We start from the raw sequence: 16,407 nt of genomic DNA, 5'->3' as shown, positions 1-16,407 counted from the left end.
AAGAACAAAAATCAAAAGAGAAATAAATGCTGAGGGAGGTGACACTTCAGGGGTCGAATTTCTTATTTGGATAATGAGAGAGAAAACAGTTTGGAGAACTGTTTGAGATAGGGTTGTTAGCTTTCAGTGGGGCATCCCTCCTGTATAGAGCTGATGCTATAAACTGGTTATACTGTTGCAATGCACTGTAATCTAACCAGTGAGAGATCATTACTTGTTTATTGACTAGAAATAGACAAAGAAAGAATATATATATATTCTTAGAACTCCTTAACTACCACTTAGAAACACTGAAATGATTTTATCATGCTTACAGGCAGAAAATATTTCGTCACTTGAGATAAAGTAGGAGGATGAAGTTGGTTGAGATAAAGTGAAGTGCAATAAAATAAAAATGTATTAAATCCATGTACAAGCCCCTTTATTATAGCATATATTAAATCATTGTTGAAGAGCTGTTCAATAAAAGTGCATTAAAAACACCTTCACTGCATTTATTAAAACATACTTTTACCTGTAATTCACAACATTATGTGATACAACCAACCTGAGACTTTGTGATTGACTTAGTTGACTCCTAAGTCCTGCTCCAGCCTCCAAACTCCTTTTGTAGAAGTTTCTTTTTCTTTCATAAGCCAGTTCTTTTCACTAACAATGAGTCATTTTTCATAAGCACAGTGGCATGTGTGTCAAAGTGTGTGACATTCTGTGGAGAAAATGTCTTAGTGGTAATTGAGAAATGTTGTACCAGGCAATAGTCACATAAGATCAGTTAATTTTATTTAGCAAATTAAAAGAAATCTATGGTGCAGTTTCATCCTTACATCTCATGTCTAGGAAAAAAAATAACAACAACAACAACAACAACAGAAAAACCCAAACCAAAACTGTAAGTAAATTAGCAAATATTTGATAATATTTATACTTTAACTTGTTTATGCATGAGGCCTCTTAGTACAGGTGCTGAATTCATCATGCTCCCAAAAGTCGGCTTGTAGCATAAAGTTAAATGCAAACTTTAGGATACTGTTTATGACCTACGATACATTAAAGAATTTTTGGGAACTGTATTGTCATTATTATCAAGAAGCAGTTCTTTTGCAAAAATTTTATGCACCAGAAGATAGATTAAATATTTCTCTGTAGGGCTGATACAGGGTCACTGTCATTTATGAATGATGTAAACGTTTGTTGAAATTCAAAAATGTCTATTCTGACTTATATTGCAATAGAAAGATACTCTTACATTACATTTCTGATTAAATGTATCTCAACATGATACAGAGTCTATTAAGAGTTGCACAGAAAGGAAGTTTATGGAAGTGGATAAACTTTAGTAATTGTATGTGACATAATCAAATAGTCATCAGGATCAGGTTGTTAGTGTTGGAGCACTGAATAGAAAACTTGTTGCATTGCTGTCATATCAGGTTGTAGCCTAAAAGTATCAAATAAAAAAAATCTCTTTTTTTCCCTTTGTATCTACTTCCTCAAACAAGCAACTCAAGCAATGTCGTGAAATGGCACAGTCAGTTTTGTTCTTGTGTCTTCATACTGAAGGATACTGTATTCCCATTTTCTCCTAAAGTCTCCAGATTCTCAGGCCTTACAGCCACTCACTCAGTTGCTGAAGGTCTCTGATTAATTAGCACCCTTATCTGTGATTTTATAGGCAAAATATGAGTGTTTGAATTATCACAAGATAGGATTTACCCTAGATTTGTATCCTTCTCGTTTGAAAATAAATATATTCCTGGAACTTTATGTTATAGGAGTGAAAACAACATATTTATCTCCTTGAAGTGTCCTATAGATAAGTAAGGTAAGTTAGAGTCTGTAGCTTGTCAACCTGAGAATGAACAAAAATGAAGAGACCTTTGATAGTGCATGAGTAATACTTAAACAGTAAAATGCTGAAGATCAAACTACACTCGATATCCTCTGTCTGTGTATACACATGCCTTGTTGTATAGTCTTCAGCTGTGCAACAAGTCATCTTTATAAACATTCTTATTCTGTTATTTGTCTAATTTCTTCCTTCTGCTATTTTAACTTACTTCTAATTATGGATAAAATACCTCACTGCAAACCACTCCTTTGATTGAACATGTAGTGCATGATATTACTCATAGGAACTTACTGGTTATATTCTGAAAAGTTGCTGTAATGTCTCTGGACTACTTTCACTTAACACTGAGCATTTTCATCAAACAAACAAACAAACAAACAAATTGCTCAAGAATTTCATTTACTCCTACCTTTGAGCCAAAGTTCAACCTCGAACAAGTTCCAACTTATTTTCCCTTAAAATCTGGCCCTTGCAAGAATTCACTTGTCCTTCTCTGTGAATTCTGTCAGTAATATTCCTCTGTCTTTCTACCCTGAGATCTTACCTAACTGTTTGTGTTGTCTAGAAATGTTTCAAAAAAGTTAACTAAAGGCTTCAAAATGACCTTTTGTGAAATATCATCTTGAATCTGTAGATTTTGTACAGGCTATTTCATCCTGAAAAGGTACATTTTGATGGTATAATTGTTTTATACAAAGAGTATACCAAATTTCAGTGTTGTGCCATCAATCCATCAAAAAGTCAGCTCATTCTAATGTTCAGATTTATTGTTTTGTTAAAAGTATCTTATATTTATCCTTTAATATGTTCAGCTGTAGACTTTCTTTCCTTCAGTTTTGCAAATTTCCTTCTTGTTTTTCTTACACATATTCTCAATACTACAGACATCTGGCAAAATTTATTTTTCTGTAAATATGCATAACCTGTGTGACAAAATTGATATTGACCATGGACTTTACCTGTACTTTTAAAATTAATGCCTGCTTTACTCGAGGAAGGCCAAAATAGCAACAACTGACTTTGGCAGACCCCTTCCCAACAAACTGTTTTGGTAAATGATTGAAAAAATAATCACTGGGAATAAGTAGAGCATTTTATGCTGCATTGTTTCTAGAATGAACAGCATATGCAAAGCACTTGATAAAATCTTATAGAATCAAGAACAGATTAAACTAGGATATACCTGGAACAGATTAAATTAGGACATATAACATTGAACCAAGCTATGCGATATCCTACGTTAATGATTAATCATAGCTTGAATAGATCTTTTTTAGCATTGGATATATTTCTGTCAATTATACAAGTACCAGATGACAGTGCAGCATACAAAAAATATTTGAAGAAAATATATGAAACAAATATTAACAGAAAAGTAAGGGGAAGGACTGATATTTATTCAGGTAGTCACATGCATATTTAAGATATTCTGGTAAGAAAAAAAAAGTCCAGTTGTTTAAATTTTGTAGGACTTTTTTTTTACTTAATACTTAACAATTAATGCATCCTAAAACCAGACATCTAAATGGTGGAAGCACTACAAATTAACTGCTCTACAATGTGAACAGAGACAATAATACTTAAAATATAACTCTAGAATAGCCATGAATTTAAAGGCAAGGACCCCACAAATGCCAAATTATAATGTCATCTATCTTTCATCAGTCCCTAACAATCATGCAAATTATAATTTACTAAACCCATTGATAATTTTTTAATTTGCAGTGATTAAATAAATAGCTGCCTATAAACAAATAAAGAGGAGATCGTCCTAGCCCTGGAGAATGTGACTAGTTGAATCAACAACAATTGATGTCACCCACAACAGATAACTTCGTTCCAATTTCTTTCCAAATTCTTTCGCTTTCACATGGAGACTGTAAGTAGATAAGCTCCTAGAATGTAAGCTACTATTACGTGTAGTATTGGATACAGTTAGGGTAGATGGATCTCTGTGAAATTCCATCACATGTAGTTGTCAAGTGCATTGATAATTGTATTTAGATCCTTACCAGCGAGGAAGACACACAATTAGTGCTGCTGAAACTGTAAATGCCAAGTTAGTAATAAATTCAGGAACACTTAAAATTTTTTTCTAAATTGCTATTGATAATTATTAACATAAAAACGAAAACAGAAGCCAGTTTCCCTGAACATTTTCCCTTCTGTGTGGTATTAGACACCAAGTATTCTCTAGCTAGCTCAGCTGAATTTTACCACATTGCATCACTGAAATAAAAAGGAACCTTTATTAAACTTATAAATACTCTGTGTGCGGGCATCTACCAGAATCAAACCCACATTGTTCATCTTCAAATAAACCCAGTAAATAACCTCTGAACTACATGTAAAACTAATTTGTTTCACCTTCCTTGAAAACTTTGTAGCAGTTCATCACTTTTCTGGTGCTCTTTATTCATTAGTTAAAGAAATTGAAGGTGCTGTTAGCTGACATCAAACCATGAGTTCAATAACTGAATGAGAAAATATTTGCTCTGCAAGTAAAACATTGGAAAGAACTCACTAAGTTCGATATTATTAACATGAAAGACAAGACACTTAAAGGTTACTTTTCTTTCCTATTTCAGCTACCCAATGCTTGGCCTTCCCTCTCATGCACTGTGCACAGTGTTTTAGCAACTAACTTCTAATTTCTGTAGAGTTTATTGGAGAAAGGTGATTTTTGCTCTTCCATTTCTGAAAGTCTCATCATACACTGTGAACAGGGAGAAATGATCTGGTTTTCATCATGTTATGTGTGAACAGAGTAGATTTGGTTATAGCATGGGTTAAAACTGAGGTACATCTCAAGATAAATCCTTAATGTCTGAACCTCTCCAAATTTAATGAAACCACTTCTCAGATTGTTCTAACACTATGTGTTTTTTTATGTGAGAAACAATTTCAAGTTTGAGATATCTAACCTGACACACAGAGACTGACTTGTGGTAAGGCTCTGGTCCATCATCCGAGATGGTTAGTTGAGATGAATGTTCTTAATATTATCAACATTTATTTTTAATAATATTAGATACTGCAATTATTAAAAATGTAATTAAATATAAAATTTTACTCCTTTTATTTCCAATCCAAACATGTGATGTATTTTACACCTGAAAGCTGATGAATAACCAGCAATAACAGTTCCATTTTCTTCTTCCAGAAAATGGTTGCTATTTCATGCATCCATATGGTATATTTGTGGCAGAGATTTTCTTTCCTTATTCCAAATTACATAGTGATTAGAAGGTATTTTTAATTAAAATCATTACTGTTGTGGTTATGTTATTGAGTAATATTTTGGGATAAATATGTTCACTGTCATAAGTGTAATTCTACTTGTCATCTTCATGCTATGTAATATTTATATAGTTCAACCTTAAATTGTGTAAAATTGAACTTGATCCCAACTGCTATAAGGTGCTGTTTTTTAAAAAAGGCTAAGCAAGCAGAAAGTTTATATGAAGATACAGATTTGATTAGCATTCACACAAAACAAGTTCAGCCAGGTTGGCTTGTGCAGTTATTCCAGTCAGACTGCAGTGACTTTCCACTCTGTTGACCTTTTAAAGAGGAACTGTATTTTGTTACAACCCACAGTACTTTTGATAGGAAGAAATACTTATAGTGAGAGGATAAAGAGCAGGCCACAATGGTTGGTAATATGCATTTAGCAAACTCTTATAGGCAATCTCTTATAGGCATTTGCATTATAGCCAACTCATTAACGATCACAACAGAGTTTATTAGAGATAAAGAAAATTATAAGCAATCACCACCCCACCAACTGTGAAGTTCTCTCTTCTGGAACACCAGCCCCTAGAAATATCCAGAATATTCAATTTAGTATCTTACTTTTTGAAAGACAGTATGCTGAAACAATGATATAGGAATTCATATAAACCTCCACTGGGTCAAAGATAATGTAGTGAGTCTTATCTATAGTATTATTCTGGCATTTTCATAATAGTCTGAAATCTCTGTTTCAACAGAGAAAATAGGCTTCATGCAGAATACTACAGATCCCACTATTAACATGTCAACATACTGAAAAATTATGTAAACACAAGCAGCTGGGTAAAGAAAATATAGGTAATTCAGTGCGTACTGAAAAAAACCTCTACATTGTTCTGTTCAAAAATAATGAAGACATTCCCAAAATGTCCCACTGGAAAAAAACCAAACCCCAAGCAATTTAAACCCAAGAACCTTAAGTTGTCTGTCAGTGGTGCAGAAAGTCACCTCTGCCAGTTTCTCATCTATTTCAGATTAGTCACTACAAATGTCAGTTTAATCCTACCAGATACTGCAGTAAAGTATTAGACAGAACATACTGTCTCAGTATGGTTCAAAATTACTTCTGTGCCAGTAAATAGCCAATACAATGTAAAACAATAACTGTTAGCCAAGTGAAAACTACAGAGAATTATGCCATTGTACTCTTTGATAAGTTCAAATCAGCAGAATAAAAGACGAATTTCAATAATGATTACTTCTAGGGTCTCATCCAGAGAGAAGATGAATCCATGTTTTTCATCCCTCAACTACTGCCTTTTCTTCTCACCTGACCTTTCAAAAGTCTGTGGCAAACAATGCTTTCCTAACTCATTGCTTTGACCTTGCCATTGATTAGTTGGCCTGTTGAATTCTGTTCAGTTAGATGTATTGCAGCAGGCCCAGAAGCCCAAGGAAAACATCAGAAGTGCACTGTTAGTTCTAAAAGCATTTAAGCCAGGGAATTGAGTGGGTTTTATCATTTTAATTTAGGCATTTAAGGGCTAAACACGTTATGTTTGACTTGGTCACCTGTCAGTCATTATCAACTGTCAGTCATTATCAAAGGAGTGAGGCTGTGCTGAGACATGATTCTCATTGTATATTGAATGTACTTTAGATGTCAATTTATAATATTTTTTGTCTACATTTGCTTATTTCTCAACAGTTACTGTAAACTGAAGTACACTCCTATTATTGTAGGTGTTTATACCTAGTTTTCCTGGTCTCAAATAACTCAATATGTACGTCACCCCCCAAAAAATGAAACAGAATATGACTAAGGAAAAAAATGGAGCAACATAAGATGACATTCAAGAATGAAAATCTCTTCAGTTGCACATTGCCTGATTGCGAAATCTTTTAAATTTTTTTCTGTTAGTAGTATTTCCTCGAGACGTGGCAGCCTGTTCAGTAAGTTATGTAAAAATATTTTTTTCCAATGACTAACTAGGCAGGTGTGGTGATAGTTTGATAGGTCCTTTTTTCTGGAATTTGGGATCATAACAGATTACTGTCCGTATGTCTTTGTGAATAGACATCATTGCACAATTTACTAATAAGCATACAGTAGAGGTTATCTACGCATTTTTAGTACTTGTTTCTTTCTGATTATACAGGCTTATGACCTTCAGAGTTTTTTATCTGTTCTTCCACTTCTCCCCAAAGCAAAGCTTACTCCCTTCCCGTAGTTTGATATTTAATATTTGACCTTTAGAGCATAATATTTCCATCACTGGCCTACAACTGCCTTAGCCTCTAACTGAAAGGGAGCATTTCTGGTCTCAGACATTCCAATTTTAGTAAAATGTATAGCTTTTTAATATTGCCCTTGCCCCTACAAGTTTGGTTTGCTTTTTTCTTTTTTTCTGTATTAACACTACTAATATCTAACTTTAGATTCTTATCTACTGACGCTTTCCATAATCCTCTGCTTCTCTCCCCTCACTGTCTATGTTTCTTTTGTTTTGCTGCTTCCTAGAAAATCCAGTTATATTTCTCCTGTCAACTTTCTTCATCTCTGTAAATCTCTTGTAATTCTTTCATTATCGGCAGAGACACCACTTTCTGCTCTAGAGCTGGCTTGAAAGTTTGCTCAGGTATGATCCAGCAGACTGTATGATTTAAATTACCTCTTTAAAACATTTTTCTTTTCCTCTTTTTTTTTCATTGTTATCTTGACTTGACCATGTTGTTTCTGCATAAAATGCCAAAATTCATGTGAGTAGGTCAGATGGGGCCTGCTGAGTTGTTCTATACACTTGAGATCCTTTTTACCTGTAGCAACATTTACTTGCACATTTGAGCCACATGTTGCACTCCACTAACTTTGATTGCCCCTGGTTGAAAGTGGTATGCATAGACTTCATCAACTCTCATTGCCATGATTTTCTGTGGGTGCACAGACAGATCCCTTTACTGAAATCCTTGGGTTTCCTGTCTTCCTCTTGAGTGTTTTATAAGCTACAAGCTCTCCATGACATCAGAGGAAAAATATGAATTATTGCTTGAGAGCAAATAAGGAATATCAATAAAATATCCATGGAAAGCTCTAGATCAATGGCTCTATGTGTATAATGGCTCTTTGACTCAGTACAGACAAGAAACAAATTTAGATCCATACCCACAATTTGGTGAAAATATCCCAATTTCTGTCAAGACATCAGCAGTAAGAATCTTACTGTGCAGAGCATTGAAAATATGCTTCCCAAAAGCACTATTGACCAAAGAGTGGAACATAATAAGAAATTAAATGAAGCTGAAGAAATGCTTGCATTGAATGCTAGATATCAAGAATGCATTAGCTGAAAACTGTAAGCAAAAGGTACAAAAGTACATTTGGGCACCCATGCTTTATGGTCACATCGTTAATCTGTGTGCCTTGAGTGCTGCAATGCAAAACATGGAGAAAGGCACAAGGCCTTATAACTCTGAAAACGGGAGGGAGGGTTGATGCTCAACTTGTGTCATTGTTAGACTGTCTAATTTTTGCATGGACATTTAGTCTGTTTGGAGGGACAACACTATAACTGGACTTTTCTAATCTGTGTGTTCCAATCCTAGCTGTTTTAAAAACAGAAAAGGTCATGGACATTTTGTCACCAAGAAGAAGATATTAGATGAGCTAAGAACAGAGTAGCATCAGAAAATAAATACTTCTCCTCAAACTGTATGTAGACTTCAGCTACAGTTTGAATTTCAATTACCAAATAGCATATGCTGAGGATGCTGGTTATTTTGAGTATGCAGATGAACAGGATTTTAAAATAATTTCCTGAGATACATGTGCTGAGATAAATACTTTTTGTTCCTGTATAAATGCAAATTAAAATGAAGAAATAAAATTCTACAAAGGCTTAAGCAATTGCAAATTGCAGTCATTAACTCAACTCCATTCCTTTGTGCTTCCTTGTTCTAAACATTCTTACCATCATCATTATTTAAATTTCATGTTGTGCATTGCTAAGGGGCATCACTTTGCAACACTTGTAACTGTAAATATCAGCTGTTGTATGTTTTAAGATACCTTTGAACCTGAAATTTTTCTCATATCATAGTGAAAAGCTACAGGCATGTGAAATGTTATAAGAATGGGGAAAAAAGCAGTTATAACAGGCTTGGGTGTATCACCATATCACCATTCTGAGGTTATCACGTATTTCTTTTAATGTGCACTTCTAATGTTATGAGTCCTTTACCTTGATTTTTTCTATACAAGTGTATTCTCTATTTGAAAACCAGAGAGACATCAACAGTGTACAGTCAGATGGCAAAGAGCTGAAGTCTGCATATTATAGGCCTGATTCATTTGTGCTGTTCCAACCCATGCTCCAGGGTCCCAACAAGAGAACTAACCACAACTGACCTTATGAGATTAAAAGCATTTAATTGCAAACCTTTGGAAGGCAGGTGTGAACCTATGGGGTAGCCATAGAAACAATTACTCAGCTTCCCAGTTTGGTGGTTGTATTGTGATTGCTCAGTAAGATTGCTTGAGCCACTGGTGTCTCCTTTCAAGCTTGGATCTTTGGGGCAAAACCAGATTTTTATTTTTTTTTAATGTCAGTATCCCTGCATTTGTATGTTACATTAGTCTATCCACAGTATAGGCAGGTACCACAGTTTACTAATCATTTTCTCTTCATTTTTTTTCTCAGAAAAATGAGCACAGTGACTGAATGTGGCCTCTTCCCCACCCTGTGCCTGTGTGAGCTCCAACATCATAGTGGATTTTGAAGCACTTATTTAAAATGTAATGTTTGTAGAAAAGTGCCTTTAAGTAGATGAAGGAAGACACTGGAGACCAGAACAGGATGAACTGCTAAATTAAATACAGCTTCTGGGTTTAAAGAATGTAAATCCACTGCTTGTTCCAAGAACAGTCCCCAAGTCAGATATTTTGTGCTTGTCTGCATCTCTTATTCACCACCTGTTGCTTCTATGACATTTTTAAACATTTTAATAATTATGTAATTCTAATCTGAAACATATTTTTTTCAATCCCAAAGTTTATTGTATACTCAATGAGCTGAATACTCCTTTTGTTGTTGTCATATACACTGGTGATTGGATTTATCTCGTTTGTTTTAGGCATTTACAGTTTAATTGCTTAATTCTTAACTGATCCCTTTATAGTCCACCAAAAGTAACAGAAACCAGCATTAGTAACTTAGACCAGTGATGTATGTACCCCTAACAACATTCGTGTCTGCTCCTGAGGACTCTGTTAGTAAATGTATTCATTCAGTCCAAGTGATACAAGAGGTTCCTTTCATGAGGTTCACTTTCGTTTTGCTCATGGATAGATTCATTTGAAGTAGCTCATCTCCATCCCCAATGCACTTTGTAATGGGTGACCCCATCTCTGTGTATTACCTCTGTGAAACTAAAACATTATTGTTATACTTTTGTTTCATCTATTTCAAAGAGTTTTATATTGTGTGAAACTTGTGTTGCAGGTTACTATGATGGTGTGTTTATAGTACAAAACTGAGGGTACAGTTCATACCCTGAGGCCTGACTGGAGGATGTAAAGCAGTGTTTGAGAAAGCATTTTGGAGCTGTACATGTAGAGAAAGGCAAGACTGGCTCTTTTTTGCCTAGTGTATCTTTCAGGAATGACTCTTGGCACAAACCGTCAACAAAACCAAGCCTTTTTTATTTTTGAGGGAACAAAGAAACCAAACCAAACACTCTAGAAGTGAAGTAATGTGCTAAACTAGGGAACTGGGACCCAAGAGTTAACTAAGTTATTTGATTGCGTACACATATTTTAAGAAAAATTTTAAGTGTCTAAGGTAGAGTAAGGTGAATCCCATTCTCAGTTTCTTGTCTACTTTCACAGGATGAACAAACATTAACTTCTTTTTGTCTGGAATAACCTTTAACAGTAGGATCATCCACAAAGAGGTTTCAGTGTTGTACTTTTATACCATTTATTTTTTGGGGGGTGTAATTCCATCTTTAGCAATGTGATACACATTTGTACCTTTCAAAAAACATTGGAGGGATGCAAACATTCTCAAGGGAAACATCGCCTAGGAAAATTAGGACAAATAGGTTGAGGTAACATTTCAGGGATTGTGAGGATCAAACTGGTCATCCACATAAAAAGGAATCACCATCTTATTCTGTATTTTTCTTTTCTTTCTCTTCCTTTTAATCCCAACAGAAAATCTTAGACTTCGGATGTAACATTGAAAGTCACAGAACTTGAATGATTTTAAAGCATGATATTGTCTTTAAGTCATCTATTTTTAAAATTTTATTTAGAGATTACACACAAGCCCCCTAAACATTAGAAAGTGATAATAGCTGCTGTTCTAAAAGCCAGATCAGCATTGGTAACAATTATTGTTTACATTTGCATTTAGTCTTTTCTACATCTTATGTAGGATTATACAAAGATATATGCCCAAAAATAAAATTCAGACAATATCTTATCATTTTGAGCTGCTATTCTGTTTCTCTGCAATTTGAATAGCCATTATGTAGTTTCTGGTGCCTTATGTTTGAAAATTTCTGCTTCATAGATTTATAGTTTTCACTCAATGAAAATAATTGTCTTCTACCTAATGAGATTGTGATTCCTTTATTTTTCTAAATATTTCCTCTCGAGATAACTCACATGACTTCGTACATAAGTGCTAACCACATATTCACTGCTATTTTTATATTCATGTTTTTTCAGATTAAAAGCTCCTTCAGATTAAATTCTGCAATCTTATTCAGAAGTTAACAGTTAGAATGATCCTAGTTAGTTCTCTTAGCTGTGAATGTACCAATTGTAATAATAGTAGAGGCTGAGAAATAGATAGCGTATTCAGTGCTTTGAAGCAAAATACCTCTGCACAAAGACCTGAGGTTGACCTAGTTTGACCTCATCACAGCTGACCCTGTTTTGAGTAGAAGATTGGATTAAATGACCTCCTGAATTCCCCTGCAACATGAATTATCCTAGGATCCTATGAACCTCACATGCCAGATTTCATTGGTGCTTTGCCTCTCCTGAAAACAAAATATCAGAACAATAGAATTACTGCTGTAAATTTTTTTATACATAGATGTGTTTAAGAGATATGTCTATATACAGGTCTACAAATAACAGCCTCTTCCTATTCTTACAGGTTTGTAAAATGAAATCATACCCATTTTAGCTTTATTTGGTGTTCCTAGTCCCACAGAAATAAATTTACTTTGTTTTAGTAGGGAAACAAAAATCAAACTCGCTGAAAAGCTTATTTTAAGAAGCTAGTCAGTGTATTCAGGGGAAACTATTATCCATCCCTCAGCAGAATATTCTTAACCTATGATGGTTGTTGACACTTTTTAGAGAGGTTCAGTTCTTCTACGTCCTATATTTTTCAGTGGTAACGAAGGCTGCAAGGTGTGCTTTCAGTTTAGAGTTACACTCTCACTCTGGCCTCAGTGAAAACATTCAAACTCCCCCTTTTTTTTTCATTTGTTTTTTCCTGTGTCGAAACTAGATTGTATTTTGTGTACATTTTCTTGTAGGATTGAAGAGAACAATTTTATGTTTGAAATATAAAGCCAATCTTAATGTAAAAATTGAGCTATATGGGCTTTTTTAATACTTGGGAGCAATCCTACTCTCTGAGGAATCTGTGTACAAACTCAGATCTGAAAGAAAATGGTGGTGTTTTTACAGTATGTGAACACAACCGTCTGATTTATAGTTCAATCTGTTAATGCACTCTGTTATTAGACCACCTGGCAGTTTTATGCATTGTGAATTTAAAGAGGAGCTCAATGTAACATAAGCTTTACAAGCTGGGGAAATATTATTGAAATGAAACATGAATGAGGACCATTTAAACAATAAAACAATGTGTGTAGACTATATATTTTTTCATTTTAGTAAATGCACAGCCTAGGTTTTATTTGCTGAAGTTAGATGAGGTTCCGAGAGACTCCATCAATGAAACTTTATATTACCTTCTTCTTATAATCCTGGCAATCTTATAGTTTTTGATGCTCACATCAGTAAAACCAAACCCACATCTCTCTATTGCATCAGGAAACTGCAATTTGGAGAATGATTTTCACAGTTTTGTTTGGGTCATATTTAATTATTGTATGGGTTGAAGTTGATTCACCAACAAGATACATATATATGTCTGTAACGAAAAATTGATAGACACAGTTTTACCAGTCCACACTATAAAAAGTGATAAGCAAAGGCGTTAAAGGAAAAAAAAGGCCATCTTCATAACCAGAGTTAGTTTTAGCTATGTGTGTGCATATGTATATATGTGTGTGTATGAGTGTGTAAAATATGTATGTACATGTCCATAAAAATTATAATTCTATCTTTTTTTTGTCTGGATTTTATGTGTCTAAAATTCTTGTTTTCAAATTCCTTTAAAATTCTGATGCCAGAAATGTCCTTTTTCTGTTTAAAACGAAATCTGAGCACATTCAAACGACCTCAGGGCTAGAGTTTTAAGTGTGAGAAGAGTTGGCAGAACTGCAGATATAAGCATTCTATTATTATGTCATAAACCCTCCTCACCTGGCACAGAACCCTGAAGGCACCTAAGTTTTCCTGGGTGCTTATGGGCACATCTACATTCTGAGCTGTATTTCAATTAAATGTTTGCTAATTTGTCCTGTACTCACAGGAGACCATTTTCACTGGAGTTAAGAATCAAAATGAAACCTTATCTGTCATTTGTTGCTTTCTTAACAATATTAAAATTAAGAGATATTTTGCATACAGTAGAAACACACTTTGAACAAAACGGGCAGAGTACCTTTTAATCTTACCTGAGTACTTAAGAACTCTTTTCAGAACTGCTTTTTCATTTGCCCTCAGCTTAAAGGGGCAGGATTGGAATGATTTGGGAATTGGTGGAGAAGGTGTTTTCTCAGTATTTCACTGGTCATGGCCTGGGGAGGTTGTCTTGCGCTGTAAAATAGAAGAACAAAAGAAAGATTCAAGGGAATGATTACAAACATTTAAGTCAGTTCTTTTCCCATGGCAGTGAAGCCTTCCCTTTATTCAAATCAAGAAGTGAAGTTCAGCACTTTATACAGGAAATCTTGCAAGTATGTTTATTAACACAAATTTCTTAGTACCTACATGCTCCAAAAGGCACAGAGTAAAGAGATGTGATTCAACAGGGAAGTAGTGCAATGTTAAAAGACCTGCATGTATCTCCCTGCAACCTTTGTAACTAACCCTGAAATACAGAACCTCAAAGTCCTGTCTATCTAGCAGTTTGTTCACATCTGGAAGATCCAAGTTTCTTATTTGAAATCAGAGAGAGGAAGGTTTGAATCCAAGTTGCTCACATCTTTAGTGAATCCTTTAATCACAGAATTGCAGAATAGTTGAGGTTGGAAGGTTGCTCTGGGGGTCATCTGGTCCAGGACCCGTGCTCAAGCAGGGACACCTAGAGCCAGTTGCCCAGAACTATCTCCAGATGTATTTTGATTATCTCTAAAGATGGAGACTTCACAACATTTCTGGACAGCCTGTGCCAAGGCACAGTTGCCCCAGTCTTTTGTAGGGTTTCTGTCCTGCCTTGTTGAGGTCTTTGTGGAGGACGACTGACCCTCCTGTGTAACAGCTGCTTTTTTCAGTTCTGTGTCATTTGAAAGCTTGCCCCATTATCCATGTCATTAAGAACGATGATGTTGAATAGCATTGGACCCAGTACTGGCTTATACTGCTAGTTACCAGCCTCCAGTTAGACTTTGTGTCTCTGGTGACCCCCCTCTAGACTCAGTTCAGTCAGTTTTCAACGCATCTCATCTGCTTGTTGAGCCTGTACAGCAACGGCTTGTTTATTAGGCTGTTATGTGAGACAGTGTGAGAGACAATACTGAAGTCCTGGTATCACTGAATCATAAAGTATTAGGCAAAGATGCTACTGCTAATTCTCTAAATTTTTCACAAGATGGTGAGAAGTAGGCAGAAGTTCAATGTTTATATAAAAAGAATAATTTCTTGCAGTACCTACAGCACCACCACTGACTGCAGATGGAATATGGGATTATTCAATATGATGCAGTATCTTGGGTTGAGCTGGCAAAATGCCAACTGTCCAACACAGAGAAAAAGGGTTCCTGTCCCCCCCCCCCCCCCCCAAAACAACCAAAGGAAAAGGAGAGAGAGGGGAAAAAAACCCCCAAAACCAAAGTAGCAAGCTTCTTATATTATACAAAAGAAAGACAATTAAAAACAGAATATAATACATACGTATACAAATGTGAGGAAAAAACCCCAAACTAACAACAAGTTACCGAGTAACCCAACCAAACAATACAGATTCCGACCACCCAAACCAAACAAAACCTCCCAGAAACTCTTCCAGAGAAAACTCCCAGTAAGAGAGGAGAAAAAATTAACAGGAAAATGTTCATCTTCCTAGATAACACAGTGCGGATGGTGGCAAGGCCTAATCTTGGTAGAGTGTCCTTATGGGTCTGAGGCAAAGACCAAAAGAGACAGAAGGTCCACCTCCCTCTCTTTTTATACTTCTTCACACTTCTTCATGGTGTCAGATAATATGAAATACCTCTTTGGTTGCTTAAGTCAGGTGATGTTTTTCCCTTCTAATCTATGTCACATCCTTTGGGCCTGCTGAATTGAGCCTAGCTAAGGCCTAGCTGAAACTAAAGCCAAAACTACTACATGCAGAGAGTTAAAAAAGGGTAAAATTCTCACTTTTGTGAGTCCTTAGGTGAGATGGAAGTCTTGCTTTGCGTCATGGTCATGGAACTAAGGAGAGAGACTGTCACTGTCCTCTCATACTTCATTACATCTAGTGCAAGAAAGCGTATTTGCTAACTAGGCTCAGACATGGTTCTAAACTGCTTGTAGGCCACCCAGTATATGAGAATTGAAAATTTCTACCTAAACTTCAAATGCCCTTCGTACTATGGACTTTAGTTTCAGATGGTGTACATATGAATTTATCTGTCTAAATATGGGGGTGTCATTATTTAAAGAATCTGTCTGAATTTATTTCATAAGCAATGTAGAGCTACTCCAAAAATCTTAGAGCTCTCACAAAAGTGGTTCAGTTCTGTACCAAACCACAAATAACTTGTACCATTTGAAGCAACATGACTTCATCCAGTGTCCGACACTCCAGGAAGGTGCATGTTGTTTATAGGTTCTGTGCCTTACATAACAGCACATGAGACTGTCCCAAATATTCTGAGGCATCTTAAATAGTACTAGACACTAATGTTTTGTAAACTTTTGGTTTTGATCACTTTTTAATTCTATTAATGGCTTTAGCAGACACTTAGCT

The 16,407-nt window shown here is 35.4% G+C and overlaps 1 long non-coding RNA gene across 1 annotated transcript in view; it reads right to left on the bottom strand.

The window, feature by feature from the left end:
- Nucleotides 1-520: 520 nt before the first annotated feature.
- Nucleotides 521-16,407, bottom strand: part of LOC139679146 (uncharacterized) — a 30,505-nt gene continuing 14,618 nt past the window's right edge. Inside the window, exons 2-3 of the long non-coding RNA XR_011699149.1 lie at nt 13,910-14,051; nt 521-706 (exon numbers count right to left, since the gene is read on the bottom strand). This is a non-coding gene — a long non-coding RNA (uncharacterized lncRNA). The remainder of the gene's footprint in view (nt 707-13,909; nt 14,052-16,407) is intronic.

This window comes from Pithys albifrons, chromosome 1 (assembly GCF_047495875.1).
Source record: "Pithys albifrons albifrons isolate INPA30051 chromosome 1, PitAlb_v1, whole genome shotgun sequence".
Classification (NCBI taxonomy): domain Eukaryota; kingdom Metazoa; phylum Chordata; class Aves; order Passeriformes; family Thamnophilidae; genus Pithys; species Pithys albifrons.
The sequence above is the reverse complement of the archived record's forward strand: the minus strand, read 5'-3'. Positions and strand labels throughout refer to the sequence as shown.